Source organism: Macrobrachium rosenbergii, chromosome 30 (genome assembly GCF_040412425.1).
Source record: "Macrobrachium rosenbergii isolate ZJJX-2024 chromosome 30, ASM4041242v1, whole genome shotgun sequence".
Lineage (NCBI taxonomy): Eukaryota > Metazoa > Arthropoda > Malacostraca > Decapoda > Palaemonidae > Macrobrachium > Macrobrachium rosenbergii.
The window spans coordinates 13,434,299-13,447,389 of NC_089770.1; the positions used below are offsets into that span (position 1 = coordinate 13,434,299).

At 42.2% G+C, this 13,091-nt stretch overlaps 1 protein-coding gene across 5 annotated transcripts in view; it reads right to left on the bottom strand.

The window, feature by feature from the left end:
• Bap170 (Brahma associated protein 170kD) overlaps window positions 1-13,091 on the bottom strand; it is an 86,505-nt gene that overhangs the window by 59,073 nt on the left and 14,341 nt on the right. The gene's annotated exons all lie outside the window — the stretch shown is intronic.

Sequence of the window (13,091 nt, forward strand, 5' to 3'; positions counted from 1 at the left end):
AGACAAGTCATGATAATGCCACGGACAAAACAGACCAAACTCGAGCCTTGCTGATTTGTTCCGTTTCTTACTCAGCTCCCGTGAACTTTTTGAGAGAGAGAGAGAGAGAGAGAGAGAGAGAGAGAGAGAGAGAGAGAGAGAGAGAGAGAGAGAGAGAGAGAGAGATTCAGTGGCAAAAACATTATGGCTTTAGTGCTTCCATACACAAGAAAATTTCAAGCATGTATGCACACGCACACAATCATTATTACTTAATGATATTTTGTAACCGTAAGCCTTTGTATTTAATATTGCAGTGTTTATCCTTCGCGTATATAAAAAAATATATACATACGCATTGTGGTTTAAAATACCGCTATCCAAACCCAATATATACCAAATATAAAGTCAAAATGAAAACGAAAAAAAATGCATTTCAATAAACTCAATTTGCAAATTATACTAATTGCATTTCAAAAATCCGATATACAATTTTTCCCAAATTTCCACCTGTATCATTTCTCACTAAAAATGCATGTAAATGCAAATTAGATGTGGAGCCTGCCCACTCACAATTTTTTCCATCTCTCTCTCTCTCTCTCAGCATTACAGCAAGAACAGGGAATATTGAAAAACGATCATTTGAAACACAAACACGTAACCGTGATTGAATACAGCACAAAAATAATTTCAAGAAATATTTACACTAAAGGCTGAAGCTCAATTTTATTGATGAAATTTAGGCTGTCAAGCCAAGTACTGGGGCACTCTCGACCACTCAGCTATAAAGACACTGACTACAGGGAGTTGGAGTGGATGGACAGCAAAGTAAATATCCCTAGAAAATAAAGGAAATGAAGTAAAAGGAACGCTACAGGCGTTGCAGAGACTGAAAAGAAGCTGCAGGAATGGAAGTGAAGTAAGAGGCTTAAAAATGGATGTAACTAGGGGAAGAGGGGACACTGCAAATAACCTTTTGTAAATGCGCACAGCGTACCACGTGAGGTGCACTGACGGCACTAACCCCCTACGCCGGGAACCCTTGCAGGTGGTAGAGAATACATTAGAATATAGTACTTAGGCCAAAGGCCAAGCGCTGGGACCTAGGAGGTCATTCGGCGCTCAAACGGAAATTGATAGTACGATGGTTTGAAAGGTGTAACAGGAGGAAAACCTCGCAGTTGCTCTATGAAATAACTGTCAGAGAGATGGAAAGTCAGATGTGCAGGAGGTATAGGAAGAGATAGTATGAATGTCTGTGTGAAGAGATAGTGTATATGTATATATATGGAGAGAGAGAGAGAGAGAGAGAGAGAGAGAGAGAGAGAGAGAGAGAGAGAGAGAGAGAGAGAGAGACTCCACCTATGGTGGTCCATTGAAGGCACCAACGTAGGAGAAAGCTTTGTGATAATGGGAATGGAAGCATATAAAAAAACGAAAAGGGAAAATGACAAAAGAAGAACGGTCTGAGAGAAGGTAACTAGTGATGGAGGTGCTCAAGTACAATGAAGGAGCGTGTAAAAACTCTAAAGCAGGTGGGAGCTAAGGTATGGAATGCCATACTTGCGCTTCATAAATATTCATGTTCTTATACAGTAGCGTTTCTGTATTGCCGACTACCTTGCCGAGTACGAAGGAGGTACTTTTGCCGAAATCCGATATGCTGCCTTAAATAGAGAAATTTGTGAGAGAGAGTCATTGTGTGTTTCAACGCTTAATACTTCACACTTCCATAGCGCGCGCGCACGAACCGAAAGCAGCAAGGCAACGTCAATAACCTTTAATGTCGTAACACCAGCTTGATAAACTAGTCAATCAATCAATGGAGCAAGGGCAAACTCTACAAAGCAGCTTTCGAAAGCGCAGGGACCTATGCAATGCGCACGCGCGCAGAAACACGCTAAATGGAAAACGATGAGTGGTGTGTTCGCTAACAGCAGTGCGTTCAAAGTGGGTGGGTTCGCGCAACATGAAATATCTGATTCAATACCTCTCCTTCTGTCTGTATACAGAGCCTGCAAGTGTATCTAATATCTGGTGCAATGCCCGTCTTTTTGTCTGTATATAGAACCTGTACGTATATCTATCCATCTATTAGAAGATGCGTAGTCTTTTTCTCCTTGTAGTGCCTTCCTTTCAACAGGGGTCCATACATCCGTCAAGCAACAAAGTCGCCAAAGTATCCGTGTGTGTCTCCAACTTTCAAAGGTCACATCTGCACACCCCCACCCCCAAATGCGTGGTATGAAATTTTGATTGTTTTCTTTTCAAACTGAATCCTGTCCACAAAAGGTCAAGTGGCAAATGCATGGTGGGGGAAGGGGAGGGGAAGGGAGGGAAGGGGAAAGGGGAAGGAAGGGGAAGAGGGGAGGAAGGGGGGAAGGGGAGAGTGAAGGGTGGTAGAGAAAAAGGGGAAAACAATGAAACGATTTCCCTGATCACTGCAACAAACGAAAACAGTTTTGAAATTTCTGAAGATGAAAACCCCACCAAAAATCTGAACTTGCGATAAAACACCTATAATAATAAAATCCCAGTGGATCTTGTTTGTCCTCCCCGGGTGTGCAGGGGAAGAGGCGACAACCACCCATCCCCTGCAAACCGGTTTGTCCCCTTTGAATTGGGGTAGGTAGGGGGGAACGGAAGGGTAGGAAGGCAACCAACCTCCTCATGCAAACCTGTTTGTTCGCCCCAAGGTGGGGGCGGGGTCGGTAGGGGATCGGGAGGGTGGGGGAGACAGCAGCGCCGGTTTCCAACGTGCGTAGCCCGCCCCAACAAGCTCGTTTAAAATATATAAGACTGAAATTGCAAAATGAAGACTGGCAGAATCAAACTACAACCAGAATAAATGGGGTCGAAATTCATTTACCGAGGTCTTAGGCTAGGCGGTCAAAACGAACTTCAAAGTCAGTCTAAGGCGAAACCCTAGCGTTGTTTATCGCCATCATCTTACGATACGTGAAACCCCACCTGGACTGAGCCTCGAAACTACAGCCAAAACCAGCTATTTTCAACCACCGTTCCCACCTCGTGGAAGACTGTACATCAAAAACGACAAGAGATAAAAACCCTGAATGGACGGTACAAGCTGATGCAGAACGACTCCAAGAAGATAATGACAACATGAAAATGTACTGAAGACCATAACAAAACCAGAGGCTTGCAACATCTGGTAATAGTTCTATTAAATAATAAAACCATTCCCCTTCGTTTCTTTTTTACCAAACAACGCCGTCAGATAGATGACTGCTGTCCTCGCTGCTTCATCATTCCATATATCTTACGGCAAAGAAACTTCGTTTATTGGTTACGACTGAAAACCCCAATTGCCAGAGAAGTACAGAAAGGTACAAGACTAATCTTCGTTCGACCTTTTAAATGGTTCGGGCTAAATTTTGAATTTCTGTGCTTTTTACTCGAGTCCTTTTTCGAGGCCGGCTTATACTGCGCCTCAAAATTCGTCACATACTCATTTCGGGTATAAAAAACCTTTGTACAAATTTCGGCAAATCGGTAAATCTCGTCTGGAGCTAAGCGTTTCATTATTTTGTAAAAGCACTGATTGCTGTCTGAAATTAAAGTAGACGATGTTTCAGTGCAAGAACGTCATTATTCCACTGAGTCATGTCAGCCCATTACAAGGTCCTACGGACACTTGCGCAAACTTTTTATTTCACTAATTAATTTTACTTTTTTTTTGGGAGGGGGTGGAGGGGAGGGAGGGCTAAACTGTTTAAAGCATAGCATAAAGCCTTCGTAAAGGTGGAGAACAACGGAGACCACTGTCCTGACGTGCGGCAAATGCTTAGTATACTACATTCAGCGCAAAACAACGGCCATAATAGACCAGGGATTGTGAGATGTTTAAAACATAATTATATATATTAGGAAGAAAAATTGTGACAGCATAGAGGAAACGTTCAGTTCCACCCAGCTGAGGGAGAGGAGGGGGGGGGGCGGATACCTCGTCGAGAGAGAGAGAGAGAGAGAGAGAGAGAGAGAGAGAGAGAGAGAGAGAGAGAGAGAGAGAGAACCACTGGAAAGTAATTAAAATAAGAGGCAAGTAATAAGCCCTTCCCACATTGGCAGACGAACAAGAAACCGAAGAATAAAAATAAGAAAAATAAATACAGCACGGGACAAAATCAACCAAAACCTCAGTCGATGATAAAATTATGTTCTAACCACAATGAAAAAGAGGGCAATATCTACACATACAAATCCAACCAAGAAAAGGGAAATTTAAAATATAGAAAGAAACTTATACTAACACTCCATATACAGAGCAAGTCACAAGGGATTACTTCAGAAATCTATCACTTAATTGAAGAGATATTGCGAAAACTAAAACTGTCAAACTGCAGTAGGTTTTTTCTCTGAGTTGTTAGAGCCAATGAGACTTATCTAATGTCCTTTCCTTGCCCAGATCGGAAGCATTAACGACAGAGGAGAGGGAGGTGGTCATGAAAGACTGGGAGACAGTAATAAAAATGGGCGGAAATAAAAAAGGGGCTGTAATGCTTCTGTTAAAGACATAAATAAATAAAAAGTACAGTTTGGGACTGGAACCGAACTAAAGCTGCATTCACTTAAAAGAGACGGGAGAGTAAAAAGTACACTATTTGGATCTAGAATTTTAAAAAAAGTTTGAGGATGGAAATTGGAAACTACTATGATTAAACGAGTTTTCAACTTTCAATGATACTCCCAATGACGATGACCTGAGTCGTGTGGGGCCCAACTGGGGAACCCACATTCTTTCTCTATTTTTTTTTACAGAGAGAATAAACAGAGAGAGTGTAAACATCAATAAACCACATACGTCACTATTGGTGAGGTGTCTGTGGGACAGACGTAAGTGTCGTCTAACTAAAAGATGTCAGAATAACCAGCAACTTGAAGCCAACAACTACACGAACGCTTCAGAATTAACATTGCAATACTTCAAGCACAGACACCAAGCATTAGCGCCGTCGGCCAGGCCACCTAATAACTACGTGTTCCACACGCTACGACAAACATTCGATAAAAAAACAATTCAGTAAATACTACTTCGCTCCCTCCTCGGTGGAGCAATTGTGCCAAATTCGGCTCGCAGGAGAAAATGACAAAGTAACATTTCCATAACATTCGAATACACCTCTGTAGACCTTGGCAATGAATTAAGACTCCCTGGGTGTTAGGTGACTCTTGTTCTCTAAGAGCAAGAGAGCGTGCCTGGCTGGCGAGATGGCGAACGTAGAAGAAATGTATAAAAAAAGTCGAGGAAATATATTATAAAAATGTCGAAGAAATATATAAAACTAGTTATCAATCCTGCATCAAAAATGTTTTCGCTCATATAGGATAATCCTCTCTCTCAAACTCTCACACACACACACACACACACATACATTACTGGTTCACACTGGCACAAGTGGTAGAGGCAAAATCTTAGATACGTTTAGGTTTTACAAACTCTCTCCTTGCATCAGGCCACGTGTACAATAATGGTGCTTGATAGATTTTAAGTTGCCCCGAGAGAGAGAGAGAGAGAGAGAGAGAGAGAGAGATTCAAAAGCCTATATAATTTTTAATAATACGCGTCATCGTAGTCAGTGAACACCTGCGACTCTGTCAGTCCACATCTGCACATTTATTCACAAAGCGAGTTCGTCATATGTATAATGTTTTTGTAAAACAAGAAGCACACGTGTATAGCTACATGTATACAGAAGTATAGCTATATGTATAAAGTAGTAATCATCACACAATGACGCGTGTAAAGAAATAAATCTATGACTCAGATCAGGATCGAACTCAAGCCATTCCGTTTAGAGGCAAAGGCGCTACCACCTGACCAAACCAGGTCGCAAGAATACTTGGGTTCCTACTACTTTCATGACCTGTGCGTGTCAGTTGGCAGTGCCCTTTTTAATTGACAGACCCGGTTTCGATCCGGATGTGAGTCAGAAATTCATTTATATCTCTATGTATATATTTGCTACTGGTAACTCATCAACCGTGAACCGGATTGCGCTTCTGAATAGAATATAACAATAATTTTATAAGAAAATGAGTGGAATCGTTAAACTTCACTATAATCAACATTGGGGCAATTTCAGCCAGTCAGCACTGAAGACAATGCAAAAAAAAAAAGTTGTAGCGGCTAGATAGAAAGATATTCAGAAAATATATGAGATAAAGCACAAGGTGAAACTGTAAGAAAACCCAACAGTTGCCAGAAGTAACAGTTAGAGAGGTTGGACAGCATGATGGGAGGAAGGTAATGGAATTGGACGTTTAGTATTATAATAGGCCAAATAATTGGGTGCAACTGCAAACACCCCTCAGTAATGTCTACAATGGACTACAACAGGCGCCATGATGGATGGCACTAACCCACCAAAAGGGATTTTATGAGTTAAAATTCAGCTTAATTTATCACACTGCAAACAAATTTTTACACTTCCCTTTACAAGGAAAGCCAGCCAGCAATGTCCTTCCAAACAAAATATACACGGATGATGACGACTACTGGAGATCAGGATACCTTCAAGGTCTACGCTGCGTCTATTAAATTCCTGAAACCAAGATTAATCCTGTCTGAAACAAGATTTCGCTGCCTACAACATGCACTATTTTTTCCCTCTTTCTAAATGCCTCACATATAATATTTTGAACATCGTTCATTTGAACGAGCAAAACAAATTGCTTCTTAACTTCGTTATAAATTCTACATGCAAGATGCCTTTAGAAATCAACTTGTAATCAGTGTATCATCTAAGCATCGGTACCATGGTCTTGAGAAGCGTGCCATGCACATAATCGTGATGATTCTTCCATTTACGTAACAATACTCTGAGAGAGAGAGAGAGAGAGAGAGAGAGAGAGAGAGAGAGAGAGAGAGAGAGAGAGAGAGAGAGAGAGAGAGAGAATTAGCAGCTAAGTCCCCATCGCCTTATCATCGGTGCGGTTGCGCGTCATAGATAAGGTACAATGAACGGAAGACGCTTAGCAGTTAACGACAATTTCCAAATATTCGATGTGGGTGTAAAATAAAAGGCAGTTTAACTACGTCGTCAGCTACGCATATACGCAGTCCCACAGAAATCGTTAGACCCTGATAAGACAATTTTAAAACTTGTCTTACTGACGTGAGCTGGTTGTCAAAACAATTTACTCCTTCATCATGGGATGTTTCTATTAGACCAGTGGTTCCCACCGTGGGGTGTACGCACCCACGGGGCAATCTGATTTTTGGGGGCAATTCGAGAATGTTTAAACCTGAAGTTAACGGCCTTTTAGGGTTTCTCGACGTCAATAGTTCACTTTTTGAATAATAACAATTATATATCACCACAGGGGGCACCAGTTTTTTTTAGAGGCGATTAGGTAGGGCATGGCCAAATAAAACAAGGTTGGGAACCACTGTATTAGAAACTCAAGGGGAAAAGTCGACGTAACTATTAACCAAAGGTCGGCAAAACAAAATTACTACAATGAATATGAAATGCATGCTTCTTTTAATATTCAACAAACAAAAAAAACATTTCCTTCAACTCCAGCCTTGTTGCATGAGGCTAAAAACCTTAAAAAACATAGGGGGAAAAGATCCCTTCAATAGATAAAAATTCCAAAAAATTGGACCATATTATAAAAGGTGTTAAACCCAGGTTCTTATCTTTGACAATCAAACAGGCAGATGCTCAAGATTACTGACTAGACAATAGCCTGGTCACGAAACATTTTGAAAAGAAAAATTTACAGTCAACCCAGAATATACCGTATTGTCTGTAACTAGCGCACACAAGCTATCACCAGCGACAGTCATACAAGTGAGGGGAACAAGGTAGTCACCAAATATGCGAAGAGTACCTTCTATTCTACATCTGCAATGTAAAGGGATTGTGGCGAGATGCCATGCGTGAGGCTGGATGACGACATGTCTGACGGTGGGGTTAATCTCCCGTAAATTATGAAATACAAAAAATTAACATAGGAATACAGTTTTATAATAGAGATACCTACTGAAACCAACAATGTTAGATCTGACCTTGTTATTGCATACAGGTGTCAGACCGAGAACTTATTCAGCAGAAAACATAAGTAATCTCCAACAGATTACGTTATAGAGAAAAGAATAGAATATAATATAGAATTTAGGCCAACGGCCAACCGCTGGGACCTATGAGGTCATTCAGCGCTGAAAGGGAAACTGACAGTAAAAAGGTTTGAAAGGTGTTAACAGAAGGAAGACCTCGCATTTGCACTAAGAATTAATTATCTATTAGGAGCGGGTGGAAAGTAAGAAAGAGAATATGAACAGAGGTTGAGTAAAAGGAGTTATAGTAGTGAAGTTCGCGTAACGACCATCCACCAGCGGCTCTAATTTGTGGTCGAAGTGAAGAACCAAGTTTTCGGTTTAAATGAATCTAGACAAAGCCCTCTCAACAAGAAGGAAAAAAAAGGCACCGGAAACCTACAAATTCCATTAAAATAAAATTCTAACACCATAGTTCCTAAAGTCTCTTCAATGTATCCCATGGCATCAAGTTTCGCGCTTGTCAGTACTGGAAAAAACAAAGGATCAGAACTGTAGCAAATACTATAAAGTGAATTTTGGACAAGGCCAAATAATAAGTTGCTTGTCCGCTTTATTTCCACTATCATTGCGTTCTTCTGTGCTCAATGTGGTAAGTTAACTCACTAGATTTTTGGGCTCTCACGAACTTTGTACCACAGTGAATCAATATCTACTTATACTGGAAGAAAATATCAAGTAAACAAACCATCCTTAACAATTCCATATTATACATTTCCCCTTTATGTGTAAATAAACACGAAGTTTGAAACAAAATTGATCAAATGAACAAGAGTTGTGACCCGCCAGGAACCTTAACCCAAGTCACTGCAGCATGAGGCTGCAAATGGAAGGTGACCCTTGCAATGGGCGCTCTCCCTCGGAGAGAGAAAAAAGGCCCGATCTCGGAGAGTGGACGAGGAAATTCAGGTGAGAATATATAACACAGACACGGAAGAGACGAGGGCTGTTGGGAGGACGGCGAAGGAGTAAGACTAAACTATTTCTTTCATTCTGTGAACGTGCAACGAGAGACAGAGAAAGAGAGAACGCATCCACGTACGTACACCTATCAAGGGCAACATCCACTGCCCTGCCACGAGTCGTGTATGTGCGTGTGTGTGTGTGTCTCCTACTGTTGCTACCACCAAGACCAAGAACAGTCTAACCACTAGCACCGATACACACGCACACAAACACACACACCCTTATAGCCGGCGCTCTCACTCACTCACACTCTCCCTCTCTCTCTCTCACTCACTCTCAACAACAGAGATCCCTCTACTAACGTCTACGTCACTATGACGTCATACACGGTCTCACGCACGTGGTCCCGCCTCTTCCCCCTCCCCCAGGCCCTCGCCTTTCACTGGGTCAATGCCAAGGTTACAGGGCTTTACTACAACGAGGACGACGACGACGAATACCTTCTCCCTTCCCCTCCTCCTCCTCTTTTTCTCCCTCCCTCCCTCCCTCAAACAACCTCCAACGTACGCGCGCGCACGCACAAACGTGCTGTACCATCCAACGTTTTCCCCCCGCGTCATCTATAGTCCAGTCCTACAGCCTTTCCCCAAACGATAACCGAACCTCGCTGGCGACGACGACGGCGGCGGCGGCAGTTCGCGACGAGGGGGTCCTCGGAATACGTCGCTCCTGCCGACTTTTCATGACCTACGCTCAAGACAAGGAAGGAGGAGGCTGTCTGATGCTGACCTAGATCACGACCTCTGGATCCTCGCTGACCTACAGTAGATCACGACCTCTGGATCGTTGCTGACCTTAGATCACGACCTCTGGATCGTTGCTGACCTAGATCTCGGCCTCTGGATTGTCGCTGACCTTAGATCACGACCTCTGGATCGTCGCTGAATTACAGTAGATCACAACCTCTGGATCGTTGCTGACCTTAGATCACGCCCTCTGGATCATTGCTGACCTTAGATCACGACCTCTGGATCGTTGCTGACCTAGATCTCGATCTCTGGATTGTCGCTGACCTTAGATCACGACCTCTGGATCGTCGCTGACATAAATCACGACCTCTGGATCGTCGCTGACCTACACTCCAAGATGATGTGAGGATCATGCCTTGCTTGCCATCAGGGACCAGAAGATCGGTACATACAAGAAACTGCCAATACCAGATGTAACCAGCAACGCTTCCCTTTCATGAAACTTTTTTTTAATACTAAAACAGAGTTTAAATATAAGGCACCGTAAGATTACAAAATCTCAACATGATTCTACATAAGCTACAGGAAAACCTTACGTTTTTATGAAGAGGTCCCTTCAACCGTTGCTTACAAAATACATTTTTTGTTAATGTTTTACCCTTAAACGTTCTAAGCGATTATGAGGCAATTACATATCAAATTTGCTTTCACAACTCGGTTATGATCAGAGTGAAACCTGGCTAGGTTTTCATTGATAGCATTTGCACAAAAAAACCTAAATCCATTGAGACCATTTGTAGTTAAAAAAAAAAAAAAAGGCATATTATCTAACACATCCAGGCGAGCGTATCAAAACTATAACACTTAAGATGCAGTACCACTTGAAATCACAATTATCAATCATGTTTAAATGACCTCGACATAACAGGTATCTCTTCCAGAGCCAAACATTATATTGCATAAGCATGCACGTATAGCATTACCAACAGAAATTGTTGAACATCATTTAGACTGGTTACTTAATAATAATAATAATAATAATAATAATAATAATAATCATCATCATCATGATCATCATGAAACTACACTTCAGCTAAAGCCACTGAAAAATCCCAGCAATAACTTCATTATAACATCATGGAGTTTAACCCAACCAGTCATATTACAGCTCATAATAAATAACACTGACCCAAACGATTAACTCCTCAGTGTAATAATTGGCTGTTACTCTCCCCACGGCATGTCTGTAAAAGACAGTCCAGATCATGTGTAAATGCTTCCTTGAGACCCACTTCGAATAACAATGATCGGGAACTCGTTTTCGCGTGTTGATTATAATTGGCAGAGGTTACTGGAAAGGCAAAAAGCGAGCATAGCGTTTCCACCTTCCCTAAATCCATAGAAAACTGACCGAGGGATTTTTGATCAGCCGTTTCTTTCTGTCATCCACTGTTCCCACAAAATAAATACGATGTCGATGACCACAAGGTGTTGAGCCGTCAGAATATTTCAATAATAGTAAGTCCTCATTATGTGGCTCACTGTAAATTGCAAACTGTAAAAATACAAATCCGTAATTATGTACTACTAATAATAATTCCCACTTTAAGACTTTCATTATTAAGTGCTTGTTTTGCTTCATTCCCTTATAATAAAAAAAAAAGTGTGTGATATACCTTACCGATATGAACACCATGCTGATTCTTGATAATCCTAATATTTAGAAGTTAACACCCCCCCCCCAAAATTAAGGAAATTACATACCAAGAGGGGGGGAAGGAGGTTCTTACACCCTTGAAATTCAACGATGTACATTTAATTAGGTAAAGATGGCAATAACTTGAGGCCGGAAGAGCAAATTAAATGTTTCACATTACAGGTGGTTTTGACCCCAGAGCTAACTGACAAGGGGGCTTGATCTAGGTTTCTATAATAGTAAATGATAAAGTTTGTACTCTGACTTTTTTTGAGCCAGATGCAGAAATCACCAAGGTAGAGGAAGTTAACCAAACATTTTTAAAACTCGTTAATGCTTGTTGTGCTTCAGTAAAATTATTTTCATGAAAGTGGACGCGTCTGCTGTCATGGACAGTACATCACAAGATGCTACGAACTTCCGCTTGACTGATTAGGAATCCAGATTAAAATGATCATTTCATATCCTCATGTCTGATATGCAAGAGAGATGTAAGTCCGCACCGACCCGACCTGTGAATTACTAAAGAATGACATTTGGATGGACAAGTGTAGTTGCTTGCGTCAAAATGTGGCATCATAGACGACAGATGTGGGTTTTAAATTCTGTAGTTGGTACTTGACTCTTGTGTGATAATGACTTTTGGAACAATCTGCTAAATGTCAGCCGAGATTAAGATGTTCCAGGTCCGAGAGGAAAGTTTCTGACCACTCGTATCTCTATAAGAGGCTTGACTGTTTAGGAGTCCTTGGAAATGGGGCACCTCTCGTGGTTTACATTTTTATATGTATGTATGCAAGCACGCCCGCAAACCTCGTATGTATAGTATATGTTTGGGTGTCATGACTGGAGGAGTATCTGATAAGAGTCTAAAACATGCGCTGTGTGCAGGTGAACGGTAGGTAGGAAGGTAGGTCTCAATGGGAGGGGGTCCGCGAGATTGGAGATTTGTATGTAGGAGGAGGGGAGGAGGGGGGGGGGGGAGGAGGGAGGGAGGGGCGTGTGTGTTCGAGGGAGAAAGAGAGAGAGGGAGTGTGTATGAGGAAGAAAGTTGGAGGAGCTCAGACACAGACAGCGTGGCGACCAAACTCATTCAGGGGCTGATATTGCCTCCGAATGAACGGGGAGTAACTCTGGCTGGCCCTTTGCGCGCGCGCGCGCATACACACTCACACACACGAAGGGCCACCGCTGCTGGTGCTGCTGCTGCATTCGCTCTCCCCTTCGTACACACTACAGATGGTATACCTCCTCGATCCTCGTCGACGACGTTTCTCTGTGAATGGCTCTGGCCAGTCGTGTTACTACCACCTAGTGATGTTACTACCCTCTACAACCCACCACACACATCGGGGGTCTCTCTCTCTCTCTCTCTCTCTCTCTCTCTCTCTCTCTCCTCCGTCCTATTAGCAATCTGAAATCCCTCCCCCTCTCTCTCTCGTCCCCGTCCAATTACCAATGGAAATCCTCTCCTCTCTCTCTCTCTCTCTCTCTCTCTCTCTCTCTCTCTCTCTCGCCTCCGTCCTATTGCAATCTGAAATTTTTTTCTTTCTCTCTCTCTCACTCTTCTCCTCTTGAGGAGCCTGAAATTCTTGTCAAACCACCTCATCCAACACCAATTTCCTTCCTACTTCTGCTTTTCCCGACTTTCCAGTCTGCATTTCAAGGAGCGTATCTG